The sequence below is a fragment of the Coregonus clupeaformis genome, chromosome 3 (genome assembly GCF_020615455.1).
Source record: "Coregonus clupeaformis isolate EN_2021a chromosome 3, ASM2061545v1, whole genome shotgun sequence".
In the NCBI taxonomy this organism is placed as follows: Eukaryota; Metazoa; Chordata; class Actinopteri; order Salmoniformes; family Salmonidae; genus Coregonus; species Coregonus clupeaformis.
The window spans coordinates 10,136,802-10,161,372 of NC_059194.1; the positions used below are offsets into that span (position 1 = coordinate 10,136,802).

The 24,571-nt window shown below is 43.1% G+C and overlaps 1 protein-coding gene and 1 non-coding gene across 6 annotated transcripts in view; both read right to left on the minus strand.

Moving 5' to 3' along the window:
- Positions 1-21,281, minus strand: part of LOC121540261 (ETS-related transcription factor Elf-1) — a 78,424-nt gene extending 57,143 nt beyond the window's left edge. For 3 of the 5 annotated variants that reach the window (XM_041849033.1, XM_041849042.1, XM_041848997.1), the window contains exon 1: positions 21,043-21,281. The gene's annotated coding sequence lies outside the window, so the exon portion shown is untranslated. Of the gene's footprint in view, positions 1-4,858; positions 5,142-21,042 lie in introns of those variants that run through there. The other 2 variants (XM_041849024.1, XM_041849007.1) reach the window with 1 other exon arrangement.
- A 770-nt stretch (positions 21,282-22,051) lies between these two features.
- Positions 22,052-22,123, minus strand: trnae-uuc. The gene has a single exon. It is a non-coding gene; the product is annotated as a tRNA-Glu (tRNA).
- Between the last annotated feature and the right edge of the window lie 2,448 nt (positions 22,124-24,571).

Sequence of the window (24,571 nt, forward strand, 5' to 3'; positions counted from 1 at the left end):
GTATATACAGTGGGGAAAAAAGTATTTAGTCAGCCACCAATTGTGCAAGTTCTCCCACTTAAAAAGATGAGAGAGGCCTGTAATTTTCATCATAGGTACACGTCAACCATGACAGACAAAATGATCCAGAAAATCACATTGTAGGATTTTTAATGAATTTATTTGCAAATTATGGTGGAAAATAAGTATTTGGTCAATAACAAAAGTTTCTCAATACTTTGTTATATACCCTTTGTTGGCAATGACACAGGTCAAATGTTTTCACACACTGTTGCTGGTATTTTGGCCCATTCCTCCATGCAGATCTCCTCTAGAGCAGTGATGTTTTGGGGCTGTCGCTGGGCAACACGTACTTTCAACTCCCTCCAAAGATTTTCTATGGGGTTGAGATCTGGAGACTGGCTAGGCCACTCCAGGACCTTGAAATGCTTCTTACGAAGCCACTCCTTCATTGCCCGGGCAGTGTGTTTGGGATCATTGTCATGCTGAAAGACCCAGCCACGTTTCATCTTCAATGCCCTTGCTGATGGAAGGAGGTTTTCACTCAAAATCTCACGATACATGGCCCCATTCATTCTTTCCTTTACACGGATCAGTCGTCCTGGTCCCTTTGCAGAAAAACAGCCCCAAAGCATGATGTTTCCACCCCCATGCTTCACAGTAGGTATGGTGTTCTTTGGATGCAACTCAGCATTCTTTGTCCTCCAAACACGACGAGTTGAGTTTTTACCAAAAAGTTATATTTTGGTTTCATCTGACCATATGACATTCTCCCAATCTTCTTCTGGATCATCCAAATGCACTCTAGCAAACTTCAGACGGGCCTGGACATGTACTGGCTTAAGCAGGGGGACACGTCTGGCACTGCAGGATTTGAGTCCCTGGCGGCGTAGTGTGTTACTGATGGTAGGCTTTGTTACTTTGGTCCCAGCTCTCTGCAGGTCATTCACTAGGTCCCCCCGTGTGGTTCTGGGATTTTTGCTCACCGTTCTTGTGATCATTTTGACCCCACGGGGTGAGATCTTGCGTGGAGCCCCAGATCGAGGGAGATTATCAGTGGTCTTGTATGTCTTACATTTCCTAATAATTGCTCCCACAGTTGATTTCTTCAAACCAAGCTGCTTACCTATTGCAGATTCAGTCTTCCCAGCCTGGTGCAGGTCTACAATTTTGTTTCTGGTGTCCTTTGACAGCTCTTTGGTCTTGGCCATAGTGGAGTTTGGAGTGTGACTGTTTGAGGTTGTGGACAGGTGTCTTTTATACTGATAACAAGTTCAAACAGGTGCCATTAATACAGGTAACGAGTGGAGGACAGAGGAGCCTCTTAAAGAAGAAGTTACAGGTCTGTGAGAGCCAGAAATCTTGCTTGTTTGTAGGTGACCAAATACTTATTTTCCACCATAATTTGCAAATAAATTCATTAAAAATCCTACAATGTGATTTTCTGGATTTTCTTTTCTCAATTTGTCTGTCATAGTTGACGTGTACCTATTATGGAAATTACAGGCCTCTCTCATCTTTTTAAGTGGGAGAACTTGCACAATTGGTGGCTGACTAAATACTTTTTTCCCCCACTGTAGCTCCATTTTGGCTCTTTAGAGATAGCTCACATAGAAAAGTGGCCTAACAATATCACATCAGCATTATCAGTCACTGTAATGAAATCCACATCATCTCCTTTTTCAGGTTTTCTGATTCTGTGGCGAGCAGAAATCTTGCCCTATGTTTCTGCTTCCAGTATTGAGACACCCAGCTCGCATTTCTGGTTCCCCTTGTACCTCAGAACAATGGCTTGCGAGTCTCAACTTGTTTATGTGCGTGTCAGACAGTTGCAACATTGGGAGAGCTGCGCTTTACTCAATGGAAATGGAGAGACGAGTATGGAAACGCGATGCAAATCCGCTCCTGGGTCAACACAAAGGACCCTCAGGCAGGCAACACAGCGCAAGAACAAAAGACAGTCACAGAGTACTAGATCTTTCAACTGTGACCAATGTCCACCATGCACTTTTAGCATGAACAGTCAAACGCATAGTATACCACTTTTTCCATCATCAAGGCTATTGATACTGAATGGGTCCATGTCTCCTTCTGTTTCTGGCTAGCTAGAGCCTGCAGCATCCCCCACAATAAAGGAGGGGCGGCGTTTCAAACCAGAGGTGTAGAATTCAGATCACCTCGAGCAATTCAGATCACCTCGAGCACATTGTGACCTGTTACAGCCAATTTTCCCGTCACTCAGGCCTCAGATGTGTGTGAAACCCCCAAACAACAAAAAGAAGAAGGGGACCACAACCCAACCTAGAATTACCACCCAAACAGGTTCCTGTCACCCCCGTTACCTGAGATCATGTCACCCCTGTTACCAGAGATCACCTGAGACACATGCGTGTAAAAAAAAAATGGAAACTCTGAAATCTCTGACTTACGACTTCAGTGCGTTCAAGACAACTGGGAAAAAAAAATAATAATAACAAACTCCGACTGGGAAAAATCGTTTTGAAATCTAGTTAATGTGTCATAGCAACACGAATGACAAACCAGCATGCCACAGAATGTGCTTATTTACCCATCAACCGCGAAACAGCTTGAACAAACTGCCACCCTCTGTCATTCAATGTCAAATACAGGTTGGATTGTGAAGGGAGAAATGTGAGCCAGAACAGACCCAACCCTCTACTGTTCCATATGCGGGCATGTCAAGCCTGGGCTGATTAAATCCACCCCCCCTCCTCCTCGGCCAGGCCTAATGATCTAATTACAGGCTAAGACTTGTTGACTCTGTATTGTGTGAGGAGCCAACCTGATACTACTGCTGCCCTCCCTCCGTTCCTCCTTCTCTTCACCTCTCTGCCGCTCCCTCCCTTGTGACAGAAACTAGGTCCCTCTCTACAGCCCCTCAATAGGTCAACAATGGGTTTCTCGGGTGTGTTGTGTTTCTCTCATGTCATGGCCAAACCTCAGGTACTGTGCCTCATTTACATGCCAAATCAAAAGGCCAGGGTGGGCACGAAGCATGATTACAAAGTTAGGTCAGAAGATGCAAACTGGGAATAGCTACGGGGTACAACTGAGCTATTCACCAATGTTTAAACTGGGTTATTGACTCATGATTAAAAGTGTGTAAAGTATTGGTTGAATGCAACCTTTTTCAGGTGTAGGCCCTGCTGATCTAAACAGTGACCTAATAACTAGGCCTCTTCATGAATCAGGACCACAACCACAGAGAGCTGATTTGATACAGTATCATCAGGTTTGCAAGACAGAGTGTAAGCTTCTCAAATGAAATGTGAGGAGATCATTGAGCCAATATTGAGTGAAACTGCTTTATTTTGGGTCTTTCAAGGTCTATTGGATCTATAAAACAAAAACGATGTGGTCACTTCGTTTTTAGTGAGTCGCAGAGACATTTTTAACTGCCAACCTCAATAAAGGCTCCATGTGATGTATGAATGTCGCTCAAACAGTTGTTTCGATCATTTCTGAAGCTCATGAGCAGTTTGTCAGTGCATGTTTCTGGTGAAACAGGAACCATGATTTTATCTCTGCAGCAACTTTTAGCAACAGAAACCTACCACAACTAGGGACGCCAAAAGTAACTCTACGAAAACCATTAATGTGAGAATAGCATGCTGAGAGGTGAACTGCTTAGGAGATAATGGTAGCACAACACCAGTTTGTCATCCCCCATGAGTCGCAACAAATACCTGATGACCCTCCTCTGCCTTACAGGAAGATCAACATTCATGCAGGGCTCCGGTGGCCTGATCAGGTCCTGATAAAGAAGCCTGAAATCAAACAGAACCTCACCTGACCATGCAACAGGGCGTGGGGAGAAGCACATTCTAGAATCTAGATACTATATAATTAATTACTTATTATTTTAGAGGTAGGCTAGCGGCAGACCAAAGCAGAGTTAGCAAAAATATAACATAACCTTTTCAGATGTATGGCCTATGGTCTACTCAGAGTTGCCATGAAAGAGAATTACAGGCATTTCTACATCATGACAAACTGTAAACGCTCATGTGGGCTTGGTCAGGGGGCTTGGTCTCGGGGTCAGGGGGCTTGATCGGGGGCTTGGTCAGGGGGCTTGGTCAGGGGGCTTGGTCTCAGGGTCAGGGGGCTTGCTCAGGGGGCTTGGTCTTGGGGTCAGGGGGCTTGGTCAGGAGGCTTGGTCTCGGGGTCAGGAGGCTTGGTCTCGGGGTCAGGAGGCTTGGTTAGGTGGCTTGGTCTCGGGGTCAGGGGGCTTGGTCTCGGGGTCAGGGGGCTTGATCTTGGGGACAGGGGGCTTGGTCTCGGGGTCAGGGGGCTTGGTCACAGTTCCCTCCCTTGCTAATGCACGCCATATATGGCAATGACTCTTAAGCAAAACAACAACGATGACATGTGACAATGATAATTCTCACAAACAAGATAGCCCCCTAGCAATTAGTTTCAGCCAATGAGCTTCAGCCCCTCGCCATTTGAGTGACAGCTATCAAGACGCACACACAGTAGAGAGAGAGAGAGATGACGTGGTGCACATATCTGCACATATGTCACGTAGTACACCATTTTCGGGGAGCACTTTTGACTCATGGGAGCTACTTTCAGAACTACTGGCTATAAAGTATACAAAAGTACTGGACAATATCTTTAATTGTATCAACATGAACCTTTTTGTCTCCACTTATATTTGTGCAAGTCGTACTTCTGCTTTTTTCGTGACACATTCGCAATATAGAAAAACAAATGAGGAACACATACAATGTTAAATACATGACCCATATAAACAACTCTATTTGGTTTGAACCAACTATTCACCCATAAAGAAGCAAAATAGATGCAAATTCAAATAAATACTTCAGTCACTAACCTCAAAGACACGGGACTTGTGTGTCAGACTCCATGTTAACAGTAGAACAAGTGACAGATCTGAATGACTGAAAGAACACGGGGGAAACCGAGACAACTGCAATGAAAGAAAAATAATCCAAGTAAGGGTGTGCCTCCAGAGAGCAGCGGGACCCAGCGCAGTATAGGAGGTGTGGAACACTGACCTGCCTTCTACCTCTCCCACTCACAGCGATAAAACTAAACTGAAAAGAAGAGTGATAAAACTAAACTGAAAAGAAGAAGAATAAAAAGAGAGGCAATGGCTGCTGTTGGAAATGTAAAAAAAAAAAAAAGGAGAAGTGTAGTGAAGCAACTTGCCCTGGCTCTCCCTGTGAGTCACACAGCAGGACAGCCATTGGTGGGGGAGCCCTCAGGCAGTGTGGCTGCACCTGGCCAATCACAAGCCAGGGTGGGCCCTGTATGCAAATCCTTTCAGGTGAGTCGCGGCAGGTGTTGGGGATTGGCTGTGGGTTGGGGGTGGGGGAGGGGAGAGCGGGACGGACCAACCAGCAGGCCACACCTTGAGCAATGTGAGAGACAACAGACTGGTTTCTTCTGCGGAGGAGTGCTGGGGAGGGAGTTGGGTGCTGTAAATGCATAGTTCAGTTTACCATTGGTTGAGGGCACTTGGGACTTTGACCGAGCACTATAGAGCAGTCTCGTCTTGGTGGTTAAAATCAGTAAGGAAAATGGTTCAAGGTAAATGGAAGACCTGGGACACACTTGAGTGTAAACATTGTGTCAGAGAAGAATACAGGCTCATTTTCATCCTTAAGCTTTCATTGGGGGGTTAGACATGAGCTGTGAGGTCATTAAGGCAGCGCAAATGAGACAGTTAGTCAGAAGTAAATCCAAAGGAGTGGCTCTTGAGGCAATAGAGGCCCCATAAAACCAACTTTATATGTGACTCCAGTGGGAGGTACAAGAATAGTGGGCTATAAAGTCCAAAGCAGTCTCACCTGACTGCACTTTGACATCAGAGGCAGGCCACTGGTCTTAGCTAATGCCTCAGCACAGATGGTTCTATAGACCCCCCTCCTCCCCCCTAAAACCCACCTGGATTATATACTGCTGATGTATATGAGTGGCCATACTGTCTGCAGTTCTCATCACATGCTCCCCCATAAGCAACCAACTCAATCAAACACGGGCTAACAGGTGTGCAGCTCTGCTCTGCCAACACTAGAGGTATTACTATTCCCAGAGCAGGATTCTCCATGTTAGCTTCTCCTGTTTGCCTGGTAATGCGCACATTCGCTTCACACACAGACAGAGACAAAGACACACACACGCCTGCCTATTCAGCTGAAAAGGCCTGAAAAGCCAATTCATGTCAATCTGCCACTGGGGCACCACCAGGCCCCATCCACCATCCCCCTCCTCATCCTGTGTTCGGGCTGTGGTACGTCACGTGTCTTTAGATAGCATCTTTATCAGACAATTCGACTGACAAACAGGAAGCTGTTTAGTTCTGTGGCGTAGCTGTGTGTGTGTGTGTGTGTGTGTGTGTGTCAGTGGTGGCTGGTGGGAGGACCTATAGGAGGACAGGCTCATTGTAATGGCTGGATCTGTTTGATACCGTTCCATTTATTCCATTCCAGCCATTACAATGAGCCCATCCTACTGTAGCTCCTCCCACCAGCCTCCATTGGTGTGTATAGTGTGTGTGTGTGTGTGTGTGTGTGTGTGTGTGTGTGTGTGTGTGTGTGTGTGTGTGTGTGTGTGTGTGTGTGTGTGTGTGTGTGTGTGTGTGTGTGTGTGTGTGTGTGTGTGTGTGTGTGTGTGTGTGTGTGTGTGAGAGAGAGACATCTTAGCTACATTTCCAGTAAAAGGAGTTGCATTTGATGTGGTCACCTTTTCACTAACCCCAATCTGAGACCAATCTGGAATGGCAGTTTTTACTCAGGCCGGCCCTGGTTAGGACCACTTCGGCACAGAAGACAGAAATTGCTTCGAACAGAGCAAATAAACCAAACAACACCCATGTATCACCGCCCCTGGAAATACTGCGTGTCCACTACACAGCCCCAGATCAGACGCATTCAGGAGAAGAAGTCCAAGTAGGCCTCTAGTCCTCTACACCATCTGACTCCAGGATCTTAAAGACCCAGGGTTGTTAGATGGTGAGAGACGACCACCCACACACACACACACACAACCACCCACACACACACACACAACCACCCACACACACACACACAACCACCCACATACACACACAAACACAGAGGTAATTCATCATCATTCCCCCTTATCTAAACCCTGAGGATAAACAATTATCTTCATGTCAACACTAATTGATCACAGGACCGTGGCTGGAGCCTGGAGGGCAAGTTGCATAACTTTAATCATATTGCATTAAATAGTGTGGATGTGCTGATTATTAACCAGTAAATAGTGTGGATGTGCTGATTATTTACCAGTAAATAGTGTGGATGTGCTGGTTATTAACCAGTAAATAGTGTGGATGTGCTGATTATTGACCAGTAAATAGTGTGGATGTGCTGATTATTATTATGTCTCACAAAGACACGGCGGTTGGAACCAAAAATCTCAAATTTGGACTCCAGACCATAGGACACATTTCCACCGGTCTAATGTCCATTGCTCGTGTTTCTTGACCCAAGCAGGTCTCTTCTTATTATTGGTGTCCTTTAGTAGTGGTTTCTTTGCAGCAATTCCACCATGAAGGCCTGATTCACACAGTCCTCTCTGAACAGTTGATGTTGAGATGTGTCTGTTACTTGAACTCTGTGAAGCATTTATTTGGGCTGCAATTTCTGATAATGAACTTATCCTCTGCAGCAGAGGTAACTCTGGGTCTTCCATTCCTGTGGCAGTCCTCATGAGAGCCAGTTTCAGCATAGCGCTTGATCGTTTTTGCGACTGCACTTGAAGAAACTTTCAAAGTTCTGGAAATGTTCTGGATTGACTGACCTTCATGTCTTAAAGTAATGATGGAACGTCGTTTCTCTTTGCTTATTTGAGCTGTTCTTGCCATAATATGGACTCTTTTACCAAATAGGGCTATCTTCTGTATACCCCTGCTACCTTGTCACAACACAACTGATTGGCTCTAACGCATTACGGCGGAAAGAATTCCGCAAATTAACTTTTAACAAGGCACACCTGTTAATTGAAATGCATTCCAGGTGACTACCTCATGAAGCTGGTTGAGAGAATGCCAAGAGTGTGCAAAGCTGTCATCAAGGCAAAGGGTGGCTATTTGAAGAATCTCAAATATAAAATATATTTTGATTTGTTTAACACTTTTTTGGTTACTACATGATTTGTGTTATTTCATAGTTTTGATGTCTTCACTATTATTCTGCATTGTAGAAAATAGTACAAATTAAGAAAAACCCTTGAATGAGTAGGTGTGTCCAAACTTTTGACTGGTAGTGTATGTAAATGTGATATTTCTGTTTTTTATTTTTAATACATTTGCAAAATATTCTAAAAACCTGTTTTTGCTTTGTCATTATGGGGTATTGTGTGTAGATTGATGATTGGGAAAAAAAACTATTTCATACATTTTAGAATAAGGCTGTAACGTAATAAAATGTGGAAAAATGCAAGGGGTCTGAATACTTTCCGAATGCACTGTATTAGTGGTGCTGCTCCAAATCAGAAGCATAGCCACAAAAAGGCAAATTTTTGGCAGCGTGTCCTGTTTAAAAAGCAGACACAGCAACACTTCACCTCAAGATGTTATAGTGTGGCTCATGTCTGGCTCAAGTTCTTTTCCCCTCTTTCAAGCAAAATACTTCAAAGGAGAGTCAGAGAAATAGAGACATGAATCACAATATTGTGGGTCAAAGATTAAACTGTATCTGTTTTCATAGAGCTAGGTCTAGTGCATTTATTACCTGGTTTTGTCTTCTTCAACTTGAATCAGCTGACAGACCTTATCTAGACATGAGCAAACGCCCTGCACATGTGGACCATGCGTGGCACATAGAGGAACTCACTACCCAAGGACTTCAGCCAACACAGCTATGTGTGGAGGAAATATACCCTGGCTCAGATATTTTCCTTTCACATTGTCCAGTCCTTTCCACAGGGCCACCGCTATGAGCCTCCTACCTTCTTGCCCGTCCAAATAAAATATTTAAATTTTTATAATTTATTTGACCGAGACGTGCGCCAACAGAAAGATGCATCAATCTCAGATAAAGCATCCGAGCGAGCAAAACAGCGCCCCTCTGTCTCAGTATGTGTAGCCCATGTATTTCTATACTGTCTGGTCAAAAAGAGTATGGCATGTCATACTCTTTTCAGCCAGACAGAATCAAATACATGGGTTACATATAGTAAGACAGAGGGGCGCTGTTTCGCTCACTCTGATGCTTTCTCTGGTGAGATAATTTCAGCAGAGAGGAAGAGGCGAGAGGGCTCACTCACGCCAAAATCTGTCCAGAATAAGCCCAACGCGTTTCTATGGGCTTAATATGCAGACCTAAGCTTGTCGCCTGCCTTCCCGCCTTAGGGACAATGACTCCCATTGTTATGGCGGAGACATGAGCATCTCATCATTATATACAGATCTCTGGTTTCAGCCACTTGCGAATTGGAAAGGAAGGTTGGTGGGTGCATAGTGCACTGTTCGGATACTGGCTTCCCCTAAAGTAAATTGATATTTTGCCAAAATTATATAATTACTCCTGTCTAAATAAAATCATTAAAATACTTCACCAGAGAGCATGACTTAGCCACAGAGGATCATTAACTTCTTACATTTTTTTTGCTGTGGATTGTTTCAAATCACAAGTGCATAGGCCAATTCCGATTTGGGAAGCCAGCAATTTGGCCAGCGTGCGTGGGAATAGGTCTAGCTGATTATTGAGTTGCGGCTGTCAGTGAAAAGCATCTAAAATATGTGTGAAGATAATTTGTCTTGAGTATAGTAAAAATATGTTGAGTAAACAAGAAGTGGAGGGGTGTGGCGAAGATATAGGTGTGTCTCTCTCCAGAATGCCTCAGCTGTCTCACACATTCATTGTTTTAATGTGTGAATTGATTGCCCTTTGATTGTTTATTTTGATCAATTCCCCATTACATATGTCAACTGTAGTAAATGTACCATTAATCCCCATCATTTGGTTACATTAATTTCTGTTAATGCGTTCTCATTCTCAGAATGGAAATGTTGTTTGCAGACTTCAAAACCCGCTACACATGTGAGAAACAAGTTTTGGTTTATTTCATAACCATCATGTAAGAATTTTGTCAATTTTTTCATTGTCTTTTTGACCTGGCCTGCTGCACGCAAATGTAGGAAAGTGCCCATTTAGGGATGTCTGGTATCTTATTGCCTTAACTCACTATGTCCACCACTATTAAGCTGAGCTTCTTAGTAATTTTTTTTTCACCTCACACAGTAAGTCAACAAAGTCTGTTTTATTAACATCCACTGCGAATTATAATAGTTCCTCAATCCTCACAGTATATGAAAAATCTTTCCAACACTCTCCCCCTCGATAATCACCAAGGTTCGGCGTGAAAGAGCAAAATATCATGATCTGATGATCCCATATATCCAGTGGAAACGTTCTAACATACCTGAACACTTTCCCCAAGCTCACTGGCATGGGAAACTCTCAGGGCAGGGCCTGGAATAGGCTAGTTGATACACATGTTGTAAGTTCGCTAGCAACAACTTCAGGCCAGACCCAGTTGATTGATTTGATACAAAGTTGCACTTCACTAGCGATAGTTCAAGTCAAGACAGATAGAAAGGGAGGCAGACAGGTGGAGTAGAATATAACCTGAATTTTCATCAGGATATTTTCTGCTGTTTTTATTTGTTGCTTTATGTTTTTTTACTTAGTTGACAATGGAAGTTATAGGCCTACTGATGCATTGGACTATAGGCAATCTCTGAGTTCCATAAATGCGCTCATTTCTTGAGCCGCCAATGGATCACAGTGTATCAATGTGTCCATATGGCAGAGGCTGGTGCTCTGGCATTAGTTGAATTTTTATCATATTAATTCCGATTTTTACAATTAAGTGAATGACAATGATTTTGAAAAAATAAAACGTTATTATTGAAATGAAACTGTTCCACGAAAATGCGCATATGAAAATCATAACTGGCACACAGATTGGTAGAAATGGTTTTAAATTGTAAGCGTCCCCAAACTTGAAACTCACGCATCGCCTATGGAGTGATTTGTTTGGCAATCAGATGAAAACATCATGACTGGTGTTTATGCCACATTAAAATGTAATACATTTTTACAATTAAATAACATGTTTTTACTATAAAAACCCATTTAAAAAATGTGCACACATAGGAGGTCCCGTGAAAAATACATGCCCTCCTATGGAAATCAAATGCCCAGTCTTTCCAACACAGTTCCAGCAACTATGGTGGATGTGTAACCAGTACATCTTATCTCGGCTCAATTCTATGAAAAGAGTATAGGACTGAATCAAGGGCCTGATTGAAAACCATAAGAAAAGACCGTAAGGGATGGATAGAAATTTACAGAATGGTTACCTGGAGGAAAATGGGGGAGGGTCATGCATTTTACATTTCAGTCAAGGGCAGGGTTTAGTATTTTTTAAATCTAGTCCAGGACAGGGTCATGTAATTTGTAATTGATGAAACATCAATATTTCTCAGTGTTTTAGAATTAGTTGCTTATTAGGCTATATATGGATGTGTGCCCGATGCCACCCCTCATCTCTGATTCTCCACTGGACACACAATATCAAATGTCTATAGGCTACTTAGTGTGGTCTCGATCAAATGATCCATAGCCTATAGGCTATTGGCTACAAAGTGCATGCTCGGAGAAGCACAGAGCAAAGTTATATTTCTAAGATAGCTGCAATACACACTGCAATGGACATTCCAACCAGATTCGAGTAACTTACATTGTGGTGCTGAAACTTGAAGCAGCAGCCGCGGCACAATCAATCTGAAATTGCCAGCTCATGGTGCTGAAAGTAGGAAACTTCGAGTTGGCATAATTCATTTCAACCATCTTCATTTTAGTTACACTTTACTAACAACAAGAGGGCTTTGTGTTGGAGCCTATTTCTTCCTTTTTAAACAATAAGAGGTAGGCCTACCTGTTTGACAGAAAAAATTAGGCTATAGGCTGCTATCCATAGAATTCCTCCACCCACCATGCACTCTTTAAATAGCCTACCTCCGTGTCAGTGAATGGCTGTTAAGTTCAAACCAAGACTCGAATTGAGAGGAATAGAGGGTATGCCATAGGCCTACCTCTTATTAAAGAAAATGGCAAAAAGCACAGGCCTATCCCTTGTTAGCTTAAGATTGTTAAGAAAATAAAACGGATCCGATAATATAAAGTGATCTATAACAGCGCTTTGGTCAGCGATGCTTTATGCTAGAAACAAGCTGTAAAATACCGGGGAAAGACGTGACTCCGATGCATATGGGAATATCATTGTTTCATTTCTTTGACATTCAGAGGCTGAGCTACAACCTTCTACAGCCGAGGAGACAAAACATTAACTTTGTTTGGGAAGTAATCTAATTCTGTCACTATCAATTGATTAAGCTATTCACTTTTTGTACAATAGATGATGTTTAAACCCAGACAGCTTTTAGGGAAACACTTGTGACCTTCTATTGTTGGGTTAAGCCACGGAAGAAGAGTAACCAGCAGTTAAAGCTTAAATTTTTCTGCGTCGGTAGGCCTACTCTGTATGAAAGATAGGCCTAACTTTTGAAAGTACCATGCTCAGATTCCAAATGACGTCTCTGATTTAAGTATTTGCAAACAGGGACAGTTTAGTTGCAAACAAGACACACTGATTTGGCATTGGAGAAATATGATAAGATGAACACATAGGCTTATCTCTCTGTCCATTTCGGTAATTTGTGTGGTATTAAAAAATATTCTTCTAATATGTAAAATTATGTAGAATTGCATTACATTTTTATAAAAGGCCATTTTTTCTCGGACCTGCAAATACGATGATAGATTCATGCAATGCTTTTATTATAAAGGAGATCTTTCCAACCCTATTCTTGTCCATGGTGATCTGTGAACCCACAACCTTCTGGCCCGCAGCCCTGCCCGCTATTAAAATTCCTGTGTTGCCATGTAATGCTTACAGGACGAATAACCGTTTCTAAAACTGCATAGCTAAGGCTCTGGTCTGTCCAAGAAGTGAGGGTAAACGGTAGACATGTTCTCTGCTATCCACTTTGTTTTCATTATTATATTGGGTATAGGGGAGGAGGATCACTTGTTTTTTTCCCAAGTGTTCAGGGAGGGTTTAGGTCAAATATGTTTTGCTGAAGGGAGGGCCATCCATTTTCATTTGAGAGAGGTCCAATTTTCTCCATGTAACCCTTATAAATAACGTTCACTCCCTAAATAAGCCAAACCTTGAGGGCATGAGATGCGGAGCCTTGTGAAGGACAGGCAGTGCTGTTTGTGCAGCTCCAAGGTCAGCTGATGGCTGTTCCCTGAGTGACTCAGAGCTGGAGGTGTGCGTCCCCTATGGGCCCTGGTCAAAAGTAGTGCACTACATAAGGAATAGAGTGCCATTTGGGGCGCAGCCAAGGAAAGTCCTCAGACAGGGCTAAATGGGCCGATAGCATCCCTCACAGGACACGCAGATTGAGGTGGAGCAGGAGAAACGGGCAGCGAGGCATTCTAATGAGCCCCACTGAGATGGACAAAGAGGTACAACTAAACACCATGAAACACTTTGAAATGACAATGGAAAAGTTGTCAATGTTACTCAGGGCAGACTTGCTTCGAACAATGGGTGATTAAAGAAAAGTCTGTGACTCGCTGTTGGAATATTTTATATGAACACCAGACAGTTTGTTTGAGGCCAACATCGTTTATTTCAATGATCCTTAGGAGAGACAATCAATTCTAGTTCACTAACTCTAAACATCTACCAGAAAAAGTCTTAAAAGGTATTAGAAATACATTCAAACACATTATAAAACAGGGTGGTTCGAGCTCTGAATACTGATTGGCTGACAGCCGTGGTATATCAGACCATATACCATTTACTGCTCTAATTACGTTGGTAACCCATTTATAATAACAATAAGGCACCTTGGGGGTTTGTAATAAACTCAGCAAAAAAAGAAACGTCCCTTTTTCAGGACCCTTTCTTTCAAAGATAATTCGTAAAAATACAAATAACTTCACAGATCGTCATTGTAAAGGGTTTAAACACTGTTTCCCAAGCTTGTTCAATGAACCATAAACAATTCATGAACATGCACCTGTGGAACGGTCATTAAGACACTAACAGCTTACAGACGGTAGGCAATTAAGGTCACGTCTCCTCCCGTTGCTCCCCTCCGGCGTTCTGATTCGCCGGTCTACTGAGCCACCGGTCTGAGCGCACCACCTCGGCAACACAGGAATGGAAACCCAACGCACCCTAATAACCTCCAGCGCACCTGCACCTCATAATCTCATCACCACCGCTATAAAGCCCTGGACTGTTCAGTCATTGTTGTGTGTAATTGTTAGCGTCGTGTCGTTTACTCGCTCTTTGTTATTCTCTTTCTCATTGTTAAGTAAACCTTTACCTTGTTGATTCCTGCATCTGCGTCCTGCCTCTTCGTATTCTCAGTACTCGTCACAGAATCACACACCAATCACGAAGATGGATGCAGCAGGTAATCCTCCTGGAGTTTCCCAGCGCCTCGACCAGCACCAGCAGCAGATTGCCCAGCTGAACGCCGGATAGCGCTGGTGATTTCGCTACTTAAAGGAAAGGCGCTGGATTGGGCCACAGCAGTCTGGGAAGGAGGTGAGGCCGCGGCGCTTCCCTACTCCACCTTCCTCACTCGGTTCAGGGCTACAACAGGGAGAGGGGCCCACATCTGAGTACGCTCTGAGCTTTCGCACGGAGGCGGTGTCTTCCGGCTGGAATGAACATGCTCCGCGCACGGCCTTCAGGAGAACCTTACGGGAGGACATCAAGATGGAACTCGCATGTCAGGACGACGAGATGGACCTTGATAACCTCATCGCCACGTCCATCCGTCTTGACGACATGTTGAGAGACAGACGGCGTTCCCAACACCTCCCGGAGCCTCGACGCTCACCCCATCTGAGCTATGGAAGCCGCCCTGCCTCCGAGTCCTCACCCATGGAGGTGGGCAGCACCCCCTACACCTCCACGGACCACAGATCTCCAGGCGGCTCCCAATCTAGGCGGTATGACTCCCGTTGCTGCTCCGTGAGTGTTACGTCATCTCCTATCACAAAACCATTGTTTTTAGTTCCCATAACGGTGACTGGTTATTCCTTCTCTTCCATTTCCACTGCAGTGATAGATTCCGGATCAGCGGGGAACCTTATAAATAGGGAGATGGTCTCTGAATGGGGGTTGCCCACCGTGCCAGTGCCTTCTGAGTCTCAGCGCCATTCCAGTGGAATTCCGTTTCCATGGAATTGCCCTCAACTCTGACTCACAGCAATGACTGTGGATGACTGCATTCACTGCAGCCACACAGAACTAACAGAGAGAGAGGTGTAGGTATTTAGCTGAATGGAAATACATCCAATGCACATAGCCTACAGCTGAGTCACTCTCTCATAGATCTGCCAAATGGGGTGATGGGATGATGCACAGCCATGGGCTGATGCACTGACCATGGGGCTTACCAGGTAAGACTATACCTGAGTCATGTACTCATCAGTCTGGCTGACTACTGAAGCTTGATGTACTGGTGTTCTCACCATGAAACATTGAGCACCTTCATCAGGTTGCCTTGACAGAAAAGTGGTGATCATCAGACGCTGACAGTGGGGAGGGGTCTGCCTCAGCTGGATTATAATCTGCCGACTGTCTCATGTTTCAACTCAGTAACCTGACATGACACAACCATTGCACCTGGATGCACATTAAATTCAATCTCAACCAGGATAGAAATTGAGCTTTATATCCAGGTTATTGCGGCATCCGAATATTCCGCTCATGTAATAACATACCATTTAACACGTCCTGCAGCCCATTTTGTGCGGTAGTACAGCCTTACACAAATAATGCGAGCAGCCAACTAAACCTGCAGTTTATGGGTGGGAATATTTTGAGTAGATAAGAGCAGAATATTAGGTGGGAAGGAGCAGCCTTCCTGCCAAGCCACACAGACACCCTTCACATAAAATGCATCCCATTAAACATTAAACACACACGGCAAGGCCAACATTCCAGACAGTCCACATCACACCTCTGTGAACAGTATCCGCAACATGCAGTCTGGACAAAGACAAGAGCTACCTCCACTGAGGCTAACTGACTGACTTTGTGTCATTGGAAGAACTCTCATTTTTAACAGCTTAAGAGCTGCTAACACTGGGCAACAGCTGAAAGGACTCAAGTTTGGTCTAGTATATAGGTTTGCCGTTTTAGAACAAAGTATTTTTTTCACATTCAGTGTATATAATGCCCACAGGCTTTGGAAGCGTACTGTTGAATGAATACCCAATAGTAGAGTGTAGTTATTAAATAATTCAAATATCAGGCCCGAAGGAGGGACAGTCTGTCACTCTAGAATTCCTATATAATCTGGTGACAGATATATGACAGTAACTTAGCCTATATAATGTATTGACAGATAGGACAGTACCTTAGCCTATATAATGTGGTGACAGATCTATGACAGTACCTTAGCCTATATAATGTGGTGACAGATATAGGACAGTACCTTAGCCTATATAATGTGGTGACAGATATAGGACAGTACCTTAGCCTATATAATGTGGTGACAGATCTATGACAGTACCTTAGCCTATATAATGTGGTGGCAGATATAGGACAGTACCTTAGCCTATATAATGTGGTGACAGATCTATGACAGTACCTTAGCCTATATAATGTGGTGACAGATATAGGACAGTACCTTAGCCTATATAATGTGGTGACAGATCTATGACAGTACCTTAGCCTATATAATGTGGTGACAGATATAGGACAGTAACTTAGCCTATATAATGTGGTGACAGATCTATGACAGTACCTTAGCCTATATAATGTGGTGACAGATATAGGACAGTAACTTAGCCTATATAATGTGGTGACAGATATAGGACAGTAACTTAGCCTATATAATGTGGTGACAGATATAGGACAGTAACTTAGCCTATATAATGTGGTGACAGATATAGGACAGTAACTTGGCCTATATAATGTGGTGACAGATATAGGACAGTAACTACTTCTCTGTGTACTTGATGAGCTGCTAATTGGCTTACACATGTTGTCCAGCTCACTCTTTAAGACGCCGTCACATTTCACACTTTAACTTGTTTGACACTGTGGATCAGCTGAACGAGGTGAGATCTTTCTCTCTCCTGGGAGGCGGCTCATCAGACACATGGTCACAGACACACACTGAAATGACACTGCACGTCAAGCTTTCATGACAGACACATTAGTAGCACTCCACTGACATGCATCCTAACACATAGCAACAATACAAAGCACCAATTCAAACGACAGTGTAAGCAGAGAGAGAGAGGGTGACGCTCCTTGTAGTGATAGGATGCTATGTATGTGGTTAGCTTAGCTGGCTATTGTTTGAGCATCACGCTAGTAGTCAAACCACAATCCAGCCACCCCCGCCCAATTAAATCATGCATCGGATACACAGTGTGCCTGACTAAAAATACCCAAGATACATACGCATCAGTTACAACAAAAAGTACCTGGACTGAGAGGTACAAACTTGAATTTGCACAAATCAGATGGTGCCAACATACGATGACGCGCCAGAAACGAAAAACCTCTGGATCAGTCCTGCCTGATTGTCAATCACTGTTGTGGTTTACCACCATAACTTTGTAACAGAGTAATAACTGAGTAATAGCACAGTTTCTAAATCCAGAGGCGCAACATCCCGAGACTTCCGGGAAAGCTTGCGAAACAGGCCAAGCAGATCAGGCCGGGTTTGGGGTTTGAGAAGTCAATGAAGAAGTGAAACATTCTTCTTTAGTTGATCATTTTCTCGAAATCTAAAGGCACAACACAACCTAGATTTGAGCCAATGTCTTAAGTAGTTGAACATGTTATTACGCCAACCTCGTGAAAGTGACAAACTGACATGTTTTCATTTTCATTAAAAACAACTTTATATCGAAGGAGTGCCTTTGATTTGACAGCCTGCACATGCGCAGTTTGGCACGAGACCCGATGGCGTGTTTCTACGCATGAGCTTAGCTAGCCAATGTCGCCATGACATCACCTACAAGTGTGATCGGGATTTCTATTGGAGAAGCAGTTTCTACATATCTTCATACTGTACTGTCTTTGGTAATAGCCTATATGGGTCATGGGAAGAAAAACTATGTATTCTGGCCATGGCAAAGTTGACCAAGTGTTAGTTAAAGCTACTGCTGAGACACTGCATTGTTGTTTTGGAGCTGGTTAACATACATGACCTCTAATATAAGTATCTCTGGGCCAAACAAGAAACGTTATGTAGTTTACAACACATCAACACTGAGGTTAACCTGATGACAGTACAAATGACAGTTAGTACATATGGAGATATGGAGTCCATTTGTATTGTTTGGACTGGAGTCAAATGCTTCACATTGTGAGAGGCAGCATGCAAGCTGGATGGGGTTACGGGTGGAATTTCCCCTGGCTCCCTTTTCTCTTAGACGTCACGTCGGCCGCTTGGCTGTAACGCTGCCTACTGAGATATCAGAGGACGGAGAAACTCAGGTGACAGAGCTGTTGAAACCAAATCACATTGAAATAAGGAACTTTACAAAGCAAGTTCCCCCACTGTCTTTCAACAGAAACGGGCGGCCACTGTTAGATATCTTTGGTGTGAAATAGGGAAGTATCACGATTTTGTTTCAGGTTTTCTGTGTAAATTTGGTTCCTTTATTTGAGTGAGTCACTTCACATTTCGGTCAACTTATATACTTGTTTACATTGTCAGAGAAGCATTTAACATTGCCACCTTGTGGTTACTTGAGAGGTGTCAAATGACACTAATTTACCTCAGAGAGACTGATCACTATACTGGATTGGAAAGAAGACTTCAAACCAGAAATCTCAAGAGACATTACAAAGGCTTCTAATCTAAAGCTTTTTCAGAGGATGTGGTGATAGAGCACATGTTTCCCACATCAATCTGATTTTAACCCTGACCAAAAAGTATATGACAAACACAAGAGTCCTTTCACTCAATCACCTGTCTCTGTCAAGGCCACTATGTGAGGAATCTGTCCATTGTGAGGCTATAGTGGTGCTTCAGATGCATTATAAAAGTCTGATACAAGTGAGCTGGTAAGATCGATATCCAGCAGCCCATTAAGGCAGCTCTCTGCCAGTTAAGAAAAGCCTCAAGACTGAGGCGGGGACAATGATAGGAGCCCTCGATATTATGGAGTACAAAGGAGCACAGCTCTCCCATTGTCTGGAGTCATCGTCACCCAGTCACACTCCTCAGCACCTCGGGCTACTGTGCCCTGCTGATGGTGACATCACTGTCACACCATAAGTACCAAGGATGCCATTTGCCCCAGCCAGGCAGTCACAGAGGCTAGTGTTCCCAGTCAGTGTGTATAAACACACTATCAACTGCAACCTGATGCCTGGCCGGTTCTCATCATGTTAATCCAAGCCCTGTCTCATGAAAGGCAAGGGAAGTTAGTCCCTCAAAGTCCCTTTGTGTGGGAGAAATCCCTTCAGCAACAAAGTTCAAAGGCAGAGAAGGCTGGGTCATTGATGCACATGACTGCCGAGGCCGAGAGAGAGAGGGAAGGAGAGAAAGAGGGTGGAAGTGAGGAGTGTGGAGTGAGGCAGGCACCATGGGATTTTTTTCAAACTATGCATGGAGTCTGTGCTTGCAACATATGCAAGAGACCACTACACTACAGACAAGTATATTTAGGAGCTCTCGTTGGGGATAATTGGTTTCAGAAGACTGAGATTTCCAATTATCTGCCAGGCCTCTGGGATAGGCGGGCTGTGTTGCAAGGGGACCAGCTGATCTCTGTTGCTGATGGGCTGAGCTGAGAACAAGAGCACAAGTATTCCCCTGTCTCTCGCCCCTCCCTTTCTCCGGACAACAGCAGGCACGGAAGGCCAATGAGATTTCTCAGCTTGCAATGTCCCTGAGGCCAGCATCTTAACTGAAAAATGTAAACATCTGGCAAACATTTAAATTGGCCACAGATGTGTTGAGGAGCTCAAGTCATTTGAGAAAACACGGTTTGGTGGAGATCCAAGCCATCACATTTTTTGGAGGGTGATGGTAATTTATTACATGAAAATAAGCATGAACATGTTAGATGACCATGATGAGTAGACATGGTTCAGACAAGTGCCCCAGAAAGATGGGGTCTTTCTCAACCTCTTGAACTGAATGACAAACTTCAAGATAGAGCAGTGGAACATTGGTAATGGTACCGCATGCCATTTCTAATAATCAGAGGAAATTAGAAGCACTGGTGCAATGACACAGACTATTCTCCAATAGTAAATTCAGAGTCTGGAGAGATATTGGGTATGCTTATTAATGTGATGTCTAATACTTCTGTTGGCAACAATAGGGTGCAGTTGAACTACTCTTTACATAACAGAGAAAACATTAACAATCCATTTATTTCAGGACTGTATAATTGATCCCGCACACTCACATGAAGCACAAATGGCCACTGGACCCTGGAGACAGGCTAGCTCTGTCAGCAGCACACAACAGCCTCACACATTTACCACACAGCCCCCCTGTCACATGGCAGGCATGGTAGCGGCACAGTGACACGGCTTCTCAGTAGGAGGAGGGTTAATAAGGCAGAGCAGTGGGTCATTCAGCCTGGAGGCTTTTCACATCAAATGTGGGGTCAGTGGCAGAACATTGGTTTAATAGAACGCTTTTCAATTTGAGAAATGAAAGTAGTCCATATCTGTAGTAGCCTTGATGAATACATACAGTATAAGCTATTAACTTTTTTTAAACTTTGTTGTGGATTTACATAAATTAAATGCCTTATGTATGCTATATGAAAATGAATTAAATAAATATAAGACGCACTCAATACCTCTCATAAACTTATTGAAAGGGAGCGCGGTCTAGAACGTAACTGTTTGATTAATACACATTCCAGACTAATAGTCAAGACAGCATTAAAAAAAAACAGAAGTACATCATTAGCAATTCGAATAGCGAAGACTCACCTTCAGTCCTTATCTTATAGCCTAGCGTCAGACATTTAAAATTCCAATGTCTTATGCCTCATGAATGATGGCTTCATCAACATCGGCCAGTAGACAAATATCTTCAGTAGGCACTTATCAGCATCTTGGTATTATTCCCCATAAAATATTGATTTCTTTAACGTGAGATGAAAGCTCGACATCATCCGTACAGCACAACGACTAAGCCAACTCCAGTTTCACTACTTTCGCGTGCCTGACAAAAGGTTACCCAGTTTTTTTTCTTAGTTTTTTCTTACGGAAAGCTGATGCATGGGGAATTCCTAGCAGTCACATTTTCCCTAACCTGACGTAGCAGGCGTAAAAGAAACCATAAGACATGATTGGCTAGCATTATTGATTCGCTATGGAGAACTATGGAGAAACAGGACATTACGAAAAATGATGTCATGTTGGTTACTCTTATTGAGAAGTCTAAAAACTTACAGGGATAGGCTAGAATAAACTAGGCCTATCGGAATTTTAACTAAACTGAAAATGATATAGACTCTTCGTCTTTATTATCTGAATTATTCTCTATAGCAGATTGTGTTAACACCAACTAGATTTACAATCGCAAACATTATGGAATTCCCTGCCTATATATAAAAAAAAGCATTCAATACAGAACGCCAAGCATGTGGCACAGGTTAATACATTGAAACAGATAAATGCACACTGTCCCTTATAATATCAACGTAACAGTACACTTTGAACCCCGCCCACTTCAGAGGGATCGCAGTTTCGGTGCATTGCCTGTTTCGGGAATTTACTTCATGTTATAAAAATTTGTATGGACGGATTCTGTGTTGTCCAGTTGAACATAATACATTCCAGACTTAAGATATTGCTGCAGAGTTTTTAGCATACTGGCTGATAAACACATCGGTCCTGCTCTCTGTGAGCAGTTTTACAATTTATTGTGATACATGTACATGTTGATATACATGTATATTGCCTTACATGAACGAGACCATATTAAAATAGTTAATTCCCATACCGGGAGTCGAACCCGGGCCGCCTGGGTGAAAACCAGGAATCCTAACCGCTAGACCATATGGGAACAGATGTGTGAAGGCTGCACACGTACGTATCTATATCTAAACTGTATGAGGCTAGTTTAAAAATAAATAATTGTAAACACGTCAGTTATAGTTAGCTGGCCCTCCTACACTGCCCTGTAGCCTCTTTGTATAAGGTGTTCTACCATTATCATTTTCTAGATTATTACAGATAGGTAACGTTAGCCAGTTATTGTTTTAAAAGTCTGAATTTAACACATCTCCACATTTCTGCTATCCATGGCAATTCACCCCCACCTAGTGTCGACTTCATGTAACTTGTGCCATGCACTAAAAACAGTAGCTATGATCAGAGAGGAAGAGGCGAAGCGAGAGGAAGCCCAAAATCTGTCTTCTCCAGCAGCTTGCGTTTTTTCGCTCACCAAACAAGGGTTGTTGTATGGAGGTCAATGAGAGTGTCGAATTTGCTCAACAAAAAAATCTATGGCTTATTTGCTATGTGAGGTTTATTTGATCAAATATACGTTTCATAATGCTTAAATTATTATGAGTGTACCGATATAAGTAGGACACGTAACTGTAGGTTTAACTCCAACCCTGTTCCTGGAGAGCTAATGTCCTGTAGGTTTTAACTCCAACCCTGTTCCTGGAGAGCTACCGTCCTGTATGTTTTAACTCCAACCCTGTTCCTGGAGAGCTACCGTCCTGTATGTTTTAACGCCAACCCTGTATGCGGAGAGCTACCATCCGTAGGTTTTAACTCCAACCCTGTTCCTAGAGAGCTACCATCATGTAGGTTTTAACTCCAACCCTGTTACTGGAGAGCTACCATCCTGTAGGTTTTCATTCCAACCCTAATCTAGCGCACCTGATTCGAATAATTTGCTGGTTTATAATATGAACAAGGTTAGTTACAACTAGGGTTGGAGTGAAACCCTACAGGAGGGTGGCTCTCCAGGAACAGGGTTGGAGAGCCTGAGCGAGAGGGTTATATAAACTGCTCCTACCATCTCTGTCACAAAATGTTGTTCTTATATATACAGTATAATAATAATATAATATATGCCATTTAGCAGACGCTTTTATCCAAAGCGACTTACAGTCATGCGTGCATACATTTTACGTGTGGGTGGTCCCGGGAATCGATCATAATCACAGTTCACATAATACTCCATAATACTCAATGGGTGTGTAAGTGAGTGTAAAGGATGTAACTGAAGAAATAGATGCAGTGGTTGGTGCGCGCCGACTGACCCCTATGGTGCCACTTCATCCATTATTTTGTTATTTGAAGAAGAGTCTCTCCGTTCGTACGTATATTTGAGTTATGTGAGATATCCTGTAAGAGCCTTCGTGCCCAAACCCTTGCAGTGTGATAAATGTAAACCATTTGGACATGTGCAAAGTGTATGTAGACAGGAGGAGTATCGTATGCCAGTTGAGGCGAAATGCTGCAATTGTGGTGGCGAGCATGCACCTGAATTCATGAAATGCCCTGTTAGGGTGAAGGATACCGAGGTGGCAAGAATAAGGACTGTCCAGCATGTCTCCTATCCAGAGGCGGTGAGAAGACTGGAAGAAGGGAGTAAAGTTGAAGAAACCATGGTAGTTCGATTAGAGACATCAGTAAATGTTACTCACCAACAGGATCCTGACATGTTGCATGTTAAAAAGGTGGACTTTGTATCGTTTATTGCTTTGGTTATAAACTGCACCGCGCAAACACACACAGTAGGTGGTGGCAATACACCAATAGGTGTAGTCTGTTATAAAACCTTAAAGAAGAAGAAGAACTCTGGAGTATGATTAGATAGGGTTAAATAGTGGAATGGGTGGTGTTTTTTTAATAGAGGGTAAATGTTAATAGTTGGCAGGGCAATTTTCAGTGGTGTAAAGTACTTGCAGTTGAAGTCGGAAGTTTACATACACTTAGGTTGGTGTCATTAAAAGTCGTTTTTCAACCACTCCACACATTTCTTGTTAACAAACTATAGTTTTGGCAAGTTGGTTAGGACATCTACTTTGTGCATGACACAAGTAATTTTTCCAACAATTGTTCACAGACAGATTATTTCACTTATAATTCACTGTATCACAATTCCAGTGGGTCAGAAGTTTACATACACTAAAATGACTGTGCCTTTAAACAGATTGGAAAAAAAAAAAAAAATTGTAGACCTTCACAAGTCTGGTTCATCCTTGGGAGCAATTTCCAAATGCCTGAAGGTACCACGTTCATCTGTACAAACAATAGTACGTAAGTATAAACACCATGGGACCACGCAGCTGTCATACCGCTCAGGAAGGAGATGCATTCTGTCTCCTAGAGATGAACGTACTTTGGTGCGAAAAGTGCAAATCAATCCCAGAACAACAGTAAAGGACCTTGTGAAGATGCTGGAGGAAACAGGTACAAAAGTATCTATATCCACAGTAAAACAAGTCCTACATCGACATAACCTGAAAGGCCGCTCAGCAAGGAAGAAGCC